This window comes from Meriones unguiculatus, assembly GCF_030254825.1.
Source record: "Meriones unguiculatus strain TT.TT164.6M chromosome 16 unlocalized genomic scaffold, Bangor_MerUng_6.1 Chr16_unordered_Scaffold_43, whole genome shotgun sequence".
NCBI lineage: Eukaryota > Metazoa > Chordata > Mammalia > Rodentia > Muridae > Meriones > Meriones unguiculatus.
This window is the reverse complement of record NW_026843701.1, coordinates 210,936-219,670: the sequence shown is the minus strand read 5'-3', so window position 1 is coordinate 219,670 and position 8,735 is coordinate 210,936.

Genomic DNA, 8,735 nt, shown 5'->3' with positions numbered 1-8,735 from the left:
TAAATGAGACTCTAATCATGAAACCTGCTACAATCCCTAACTCCAATCTTATGGCAAAAAAGGAAATCCCAAGCAAAATGCTTGTCATACACCTGGATCTATACATAAACACACACACATACATGCACATGCACAGACACGCTCACACACACACACACACACACACACACACACACATACACACACACGGCCATACATATGCACATGCACACATAGACGGGGAGTAAGAAGTAGAGAGAGAAAAAAAAACCTCACTGGCTAATATTCCATCTTTCAGAATGATCCACCTTACAATATGTGAGGAATTTAGGAAGCAACCTTCAACAACCATGACTTGTCTTGTCACATTGTACTAAAATGTTCCTGAAACACTGATTAACTCTCATCTCTTTAGATGTGTGTGCAAAAGAGTAAGAATTCAGGCTGAGGCCGCTAAGAACAATACCACCAGCACATGTGTAATTACATAGAATGCAGAAATTCCTTCAGTCTCTGGAAAAGAGTCAGCATGTCTTTGAATCTGATTGAGAGGACCGATGCATGCAGGAGTGGAGTTTATGGCGATCAGAGAGAAACGTCCAGTCTTTTTAGTGCTTCCCTCTCAGTCTCAAATGTAATCAGCTTCATCAGGCACTCCAACAACACATGCAACATAGACACAGGAAACAACACCTCATAATAGTCTACTATTGCTGACTTGGCTTGTTTTTCTGTTTTGGTGGTGGTGGTGGTGGTGGTGGTGGTGGTGGTGGTGGTGGTGGTGGTGATGTTGTTCTTACTATAGCTCTAAGAAATAGATTTCTATTTATATAAATTAGAAATAATCAAGTACATTTAAGTTAAAATAAAGTAGTACACACATGAATTTCTTTCTGTTTTTCATGGTTCATGTATATATTTGGATTCTCAGACTAACTATGAAAGACTAATGTGAAAAATAAAACCTACATGAATAGTCTGCTTGCTCCAGTCCTGGCCAGTCTCACTCTTTCAATGGTTACTGAACTCTTTCAAAACATGTTGAATTGTAGAAAACTCAAACAGCCTAAATTTCCATCTATACATGAAAATAATAGATCACTGGGCAGACATGGTTCTCCTCTAATTTTTTACTTTAAACTTTCTTTAACCAGGTGGGTTTGGAACATGCCTTTAATCACAGCACTGTGGATGCAGAGGCAGGCAAATCTCTTGAGCTCAAGGTCAGCCTGGTCTACAGAGTGAGCTCTAGAACTCTAGGGCTACAAAAGACACACTGTGTCAGAAAAAGCTTTTTATATGTGCATGCATATTAGGCAGAGCATGTATGTATGTTTGTCCAAGTACATACATGTGTGTGTGAAAGTGTAAGGAGACAGGCATGTGGGGTTTTTTTGTAGGAATGGGAATTCAAATTTGTATTATGATTTTGAAAACTAGCATGTGAAGGCACAGACAGAAGGCTCGGTTGTTCTCAACTGCTACAGTGGGCCAGTGGCACTCCTTGCAATGGCTCCTGCTGGTTCAGGCAACACTCTATGCATGGGACTTCCATGATTATAAGACACAGTTGGTGTCTGTGGGGGCACTAAGCAGCCAGTAGATGCCCCTGGATTCTTCATGCTGTTACTGAAGAACACTGTCCTCATCCTGGGCAGGAAGCTAACTCCTGAAAGAACTTCCAAAAAGCACCCCAACATGGAACATAAAGATACTATCTGGGCCGGATTGTATCCAGAAACAGGAGCAAGAGATGATGACAGAGGTTGACCAATGGTCAATAAACAAAAATGGTGACAGTGTATCAGTGTACCCCAACAACAGCATGCAAATATTGTAGTGGTATGAGAAGGAGGCTCTGCCTGGGTACCATGTGAAGAATGTTGGTATAATATCCTTCAGAAGATGACTCAATTTTGGGGTGCTTAATCCCCTATGTTTATTCTTGTCTTATGAACCTGCATTGAGTTCATGGTAAAACAGGATTTCAGGAGAAGAATGTTCCTGGCATGGATGTGCCCATGCTGAGGGAGACACAGGGAAGGGCCAGTACAGAAAGGAGACACTGGAGCCCATCCTTCGGTGACTGCTTCTTTTGTAAACAATGTGTTCCACAGTTCTTGCTTGCTCTCATTAGTGAATTCTTAAAACTACAATGCTCCACCCAACCTTAAAATTTAGAAGAAGACTCAAGCTTCTGAGGGGTGGAGAGCAAAGGAAACAGAGCCCTCCACAAAACCAGGTCCACTGTATCACAGCCTCCAAGGTCCATCCTTTTCCCTTGTTCCTTTGAGCTTAGAGGCAGGTCAGGGTCTCTTCATTTGCTACGCCCCTACACTTGGATGTAAGGTTAAAATTGCACCTCTCCCTAAAGCCCTGGCAGTCTCCATGGCAAGAGCATTCTTTAAGGGCAGATTGAATATGTGTGTGCTATTGGGATATTCTGGCTCCTATGTATCCTGGAATTGGGTATGCATCTCTGTTTTCCCACTAGAAACTACCACTGATAATGTGAATGAGGAGCCCCATTCCACTGTAGGTTTTGATGTCTAACTACAAAGAAGGCCTGGACACTGGCAGACAGCAGTAGTCATTGTGGGAGGATGAGGCATTTGTTGCATAATTCTGTTGTGTGACAGACTTTCACTAGGACAACTAAAACACAAAACCAAATCAACTCACCCCAGAAAGGGAGCCAATGCTAGGAAATAGGTTTAATACACCCATTTTTAATTTCGATGACCACTGCCATTACTTCACTTTCCAGAGATCATGGAAGAGGAGTTACAAAAACCAAGGATAAATCAGCAACACCTGGGTCACTAGAAAACCCACCAAACCAGGAGTGAACCCTGCAACTCTAACACTATCTTAGCAGCTTGCCTGCAGCTCCACACTCAGAATGTATCTTTCTTTCTGACAGTTGATTGGTCATTCTTTCCCTGCAAGTGTTTACTTTTTTTCTCTTCTATTTATTTACTCAGTTTACATACCAATCCCAGTCCCCTTCCTCCTCTCCTCTCAGTCCCACACTCTGATGTCTTTGCCTCGTTTTGCTTCTTCTCAGAGAAGGGAGCCCCTACACCCTATGCCAATCTGCCCAACTACTTCAGGTCACAACAGGACTAATCCTGTACTCTTCCACTGAGACCAGACAAGGGTGCCCAGCTAGGGAAAAGTGATCCAAAAGCAGGCAACTGCATTCATGTCAGTGACAACACCCACTCCAGTTGCTAAGGGACCCATGGAAGGTTGGAGCTCTCCATCACCTGTACAAGTGTAGGAGGCCTATGTCCAGTCCATGCATGCATTTAGTTGGAGGTTCAGTCTGTATGAATCCCCATTGATCTAGGTTAGTTGTCTCTGTTGACATTCTTGTGGAGTTCAGTAAGGTCTATCCTTCTCTCAGCTCTCCCATAAGATTTCCAGATCTCCATGTGATGTTTGACTGTGGGTCTCAGCATCTGTTTCTTTCAACAGCTGGGTAGAGTCTCTCAGAGGACAGTTATCTTGGCTCATGTCTGCAAGCATATCAGAGTATCATTAATAGTGACAGGGGTTGGCTCTCTTTGATGGAGTGGGTCTTGCATTGGGCCAGTCATTGCTTGGCCATTTTCTCAAACTGCTATATATCGATATCTGCCCATCTTGTAGGCAGTGTAAATTTTGGTTGAAAAGTTTGGTGGGTGGGTTGCTGTACCCCTCCCTCCACTGGAGTCCTCCCTGGTTATAGGGGTGACTACTTCAGTCTTCATATTCCCTGCTGCTAGGAGTCTCAGCTAGAGTCACCCCATATCCTCCCAGAAGTTCCCCTGTCTCAGGTCTCCAACTTGTCCCAGAGATCCAAACCCATCTCTATGCCAGTGCTACCACCTCCCATCCCTGCTTTCCCACATGACATACCCACATATGTTTTCCTTCCCACCCTCCCAGCCAGTTCCCTCTCCTCAGCTACTTCTCATATCGATTTTATTTCTCTTTTTGAGTGGGATTCAAGAGTCCTCCTCTGGACCCTTCTTGGTACTCAGTTTCTTTGTGTCTGTGGATTGTGCTATGGATATCCTGTACTATATGGTTAATATCCACTTATAAGTGAGACTATAGTATGTGTGTCTTCCTCAGTGTGGGTTATCTTACTAGGGAGAGTATTTTCTAGTTCCATCCGTTTGCATGCAAATTTTAGGATTTCTTTGTTTTTAATAGCTAAGTGGTATTCCCTTGTGTAAATGCATCATGTTTTTTCAACCATTTTTCAGTTGAGGGACATCTGGGCTATTTCCAGTTTCTGGCTATTATGAATAAAGTTGCTATGAACACAGTTGAGCCAATGTTCTTGATGTATGGTGACACATCTTTTGTGTATATGCCCAGCAGTTGGATAGCTTGATCTTGAGGTAAAACTATTTCCAATTTTCTGAGAAAGCACCCGACTGAGTGGGACTTCAGAGGTGCTCCAGAGGAGAGTGGGAGAGGTCAGTCTGCTGGGCTCAGCTGGACTAGGTGGCAGGCTAGTGAAGCAGGCTGTTGGGGCTGCCTGGCTACAGGAGAGCACTTGGAAGGTTGTACCACCCTGAATGCACCAGATAGCTTCTGATGGCTAAAGCTAATGCTAGGTGATGTAGGTTTACTGCCTCCCCTCTATTGCTTTTAAAACCAGCCAGCGACCCAAGGCAGAGCTAGGTCAGGTCCTTCACCCAAAAAACCCACAAAAATAAAGGTCCTCTCCCAACAGCATTGGAAATTGACCCTGAGCCCTCAGGCAGGAAACACCAGAATGAAGCTGTCTTGATTTGAAGGAAGCCTAGGCTGTCCTGCATGTCAAGATCCTGGGCCACCACCACACTTGGTACTCACATTCCCCAGGCAGGCTGGTGAACCCTCCTACCCCACTCTGTAGGAGCAGTGTATGAGGAACCCAGTACACTCACCTGCCTCTAAGGGCCTATAGTGTAGTGTGCATGAGCCTATGTACCTGTGAGGCTGCCTGTGGTGTGTGTGTGTGTGTTGAATGGTGTGGATGTGCATGGGCCAGGGGGCTTACAACTTACCAGGCATAGATGTTCAGAATCCTGATGTCCTACTGGTGAATTCTTTGATGAGAATGAAGTCCCCTCATCATCTTTTTTGATTAATTTTGGTTGAAAGTCTATTTTATTAGATATTAGGATATCTACCTCAGCTTGTTTTCTGGGTCCCTTTGATAGAAAAACATTTTTTCAGCTCTTTAGTCTCAGGTAGTGTTTATATTTGTTGCAGAGGTGTGTTTCTTGGATGCAGCAGAATGTTGGATCCTGTTTCTGCAACCATTCTGTTAGTTTGTGTCTTTTTATTGGAGAGTTGAGTCTGTTGAAGTTGATACATAATAGTGATCAATGAATGGTAGTTCCTTTTAGTGCAGAGTTTGTGGTGTTGCTGTGATTCATTGCTTGTTTTAATTTTTTGTTGTGAAGTTATCCGGATCCTATGTTTTCTTGGGTGTAATTGTTTTCATTGGATTGGAGTTTCCTTCTAGTATCTTCTGTAGAGTGGGGTGTGTAGATATTGTTTAGGTTTAGTTTTGTCATGGAATATTTTTTTTTCTCCATCTATGTTGATTGAAATCTTTGCAGGTTATAGTATTCTGGGTTGACATCTGTGATCCCTTAAAATCTGCCTAACATCTGCCCAGGGCCTTCTGGCTTTTATAGTTTCTCTTGAGAAGTCTTTTGGGATTCAGATAGGTCTACCTTTATATGTTACTTGGCCTTTTTCCCTTGTTGCTTTTAATACCTTTTCTTTGTTCTGTAGATTTAGTGTTTTGACTATGATGTGACATGAGTTTCTTTCTGGTCTAGTATATTTGGTGTTCTGTAGGCCTCTTGTATGTTTATGAACATGTCTTTCTTTAAATTGGGAAAATTTTCTTCTATGATTTTCTTGAAAAAATATTTTCTGGACCTTGGATCCTGGGATCTTCTTTTTCATCTATTCATATTATTCTTAGATTTCATCTTTTCATAGAATCCTTGATTTCTAGGAAGTTTTGTGTTTGGAACTTTTCCAAATTTACTTTTTTTGACAGAACTATCAATTTCTGCAAGTGTATCTTCAGCACCTGAGATTCTCTCTTCCATCTCTTGTATCCTATTGGTGATGTTTACCTTTGTGGTTCCTGATCTTTTCTCTAGGTTCTCCAGCTCCAGGTTTTTTCCTCTGTTTGTGTTTTCTTTATTGATTCTAATTCTGTTTTCATGCCTTGCATCATTTTCTTCATCTGTCTGAATGTGGATTCCTGTCTGTCTATGATGGTCTCTATTATTTTTGTTCATTTCCTCTCTACTTGCCACTACTTATGCCTTAATTTGTTTGGCTATATTTGCCTCTATTTCTTTGAGAGGTTTTTTTTTATTTCCTTTTTATTTGCCTCAATTTGTGTAGCTATTTCTTTGAGACCTTTGTTCATTTCCTCTAATAACTGGATAAGCAAAGCTTTAAAATTATTTTCTTGTGTTTCCAATGAATTGGAGTATCCATTGATTTTGGGGGTTGCTGTTGAAGCCATGATGTCCTGATTATTGTTGCATGTGTTCTTATACTGACCTCTGGCCATCTGCTTATCCATAAACTTCACTGTTTGTTCCTGGAGTCTGCAGTTGAGACTGAGTCTGTCTTTCTCTGGTGTCTGGAGTATTGTTCAGGAAGATGAGAGAGATCCACTAGTTTGACAGTGTGTGTTGGTGTTTCAGCTGTACCTAAGGGATAAAGTTCAGCAGGCCCAGATGTGGATGTACAAATGCAGGTGAGCAAGCGTGTGCATGTGCGTGGATGTATGCCTTGAAAGACAGGGTGTTGGTGCCTGGAATGTGAGGCATTGGGTGGTGCAGGCACAGGAGAGTTTGTGGGCACTGATGGTGTCTGTCAGCACAATATGCATGCACAGATTCCCTGAATACCTCAGTGTCCTACATGCTACTAAGGTATTCAGCTCTGTCTGGGCTCCAAGAGTTGTTTGCCTGGACTCCACTGGTATATCTGCAGAACAGGGCCTTCAATATTGAGAATACTGTCCCCAGAATCCCTATGTTACCCACAGTGGAGGTGTGGGTGGGAGGGATCTGATATCTGGCTACTAGGTAGAGAGACCCTGGATCTGGGGCTCTGCACTCACTTAAACGCTCATTCCCTGTCTAGTCACTTGGGATCCACTTCCCTTGTAACTGATGATTGTTCATTCTAACTCCAGCCTTTTCTTGAATTCAGCCATGAGATTCTACAGAAGAAACTATGCACCACAAGAATACTCCAACTGTGGCCTACTGGGAGACACCCACACACACACCCAAAAGATTACCCCTCACTGATTTCCCCTCTCTCCCAGTCCTCCAGCCATCCAACCCCAACACCTGATCACATCCCCATTCCCTTTCCTACCCTGTCTCCTACCGAGTTGCCTTCCTCCACATACTTCAGATATCTGTTTTAGTTCCCTTCTGTGTAAGATTCAAACAGCTTACCTTTGCCCTCCTTGTTACTAAGCTTCTTTGTGTCAGTGGATTGTAGCATGTTTATCTGTACTGTATAGCTTATATCCACTTAAGAGTGAGCACATACCATGCATGCATTTCCAGCATTGTTTTCCTCTAGTACTTATGTCTATGGGACTAATCATTTGGTGGAGGGGCCAACTTGTCTTATTTTTTCATATTACTTCTGATTTTGGATTGGGCTTGTCCATCTGTAATTAGTTTGTTAATTCTTTCTGAAACAATTTGTGTCAAGTGCTTTTGTTGGTGCTTGTTGTTTCTTGCTTGGATGTTCTTGGATTGTCTTAGGTGTGTGGTGCCTGCGTCTCAGTTTTCCACACACACACAAAAAAAAAAAAAATAGTGCATGTTTGTAGGTGGAAAAGGTGAGGTGGTGTGGAATGATGTAGGAGTGATATCCATTCTGATCTCACAAACCATACTCCAGGATGAACATTGTGGGCAGGTTCACAAGGGTACACATCCTCTGATCTCATGAGCCAGGGTATCTGCACACACACACACAGACACACAGGAATGTGCTCATGCTCAGGTACCTAATGAAGCATATATATTCTGACTTAATGAAGCATTTTGCACCAAATGTAGGTGGCATATTCACCTTGGGATTGAACTTTGATGTGGAACAAGCCAGAGCATCACCACATTTCTAAAAGCTGCCTAAAATGATGTCACTGTAATCAACATGCAACTCGCATGTTTGCCCCATGTCTGACTTTCCAAGTCAGATGATATCATTCCTCTGTTCCGGTCCTCTGTTGTCTTCTCACTGCATTAAAAATGAAGTCAAATCCCCCCCCCCCAGCCCTGTATACTTCTTGTACAAAATTTCTAAATTTTTACTTTTTTTTAAATTAAATTTTTATTTTTTTTAATTTTTATTATTTACAGTTTATTCACTTTGTATTCCCCTTGCACCTCCTTTCCTCCTCCCCTCAGTCCCACCCTCCCTTCTTCCCCACCCTTGTCCCTCTCTCACTCCACTGATAAGGGAGGTCCTCCTCCCCTTCCCTCTGATCCTAGTCTATTAGGTCTCATCAGGAGTGGCTGCATTGTCTTCCTCTGTGGCCTGACAAGGCTGCTCCCCCCTCAGGAGGAGGTGATCAAAGAGCAGGACAATCAGTTCCTGTCAGAGACAGTCACTGTTCCTATTACTATGGAACCCACTTGGATACTGAACTGCCATTCATGAGATTCCCTGCACTCTGCCCAAAGTTTGGCTATGAGTCTCAG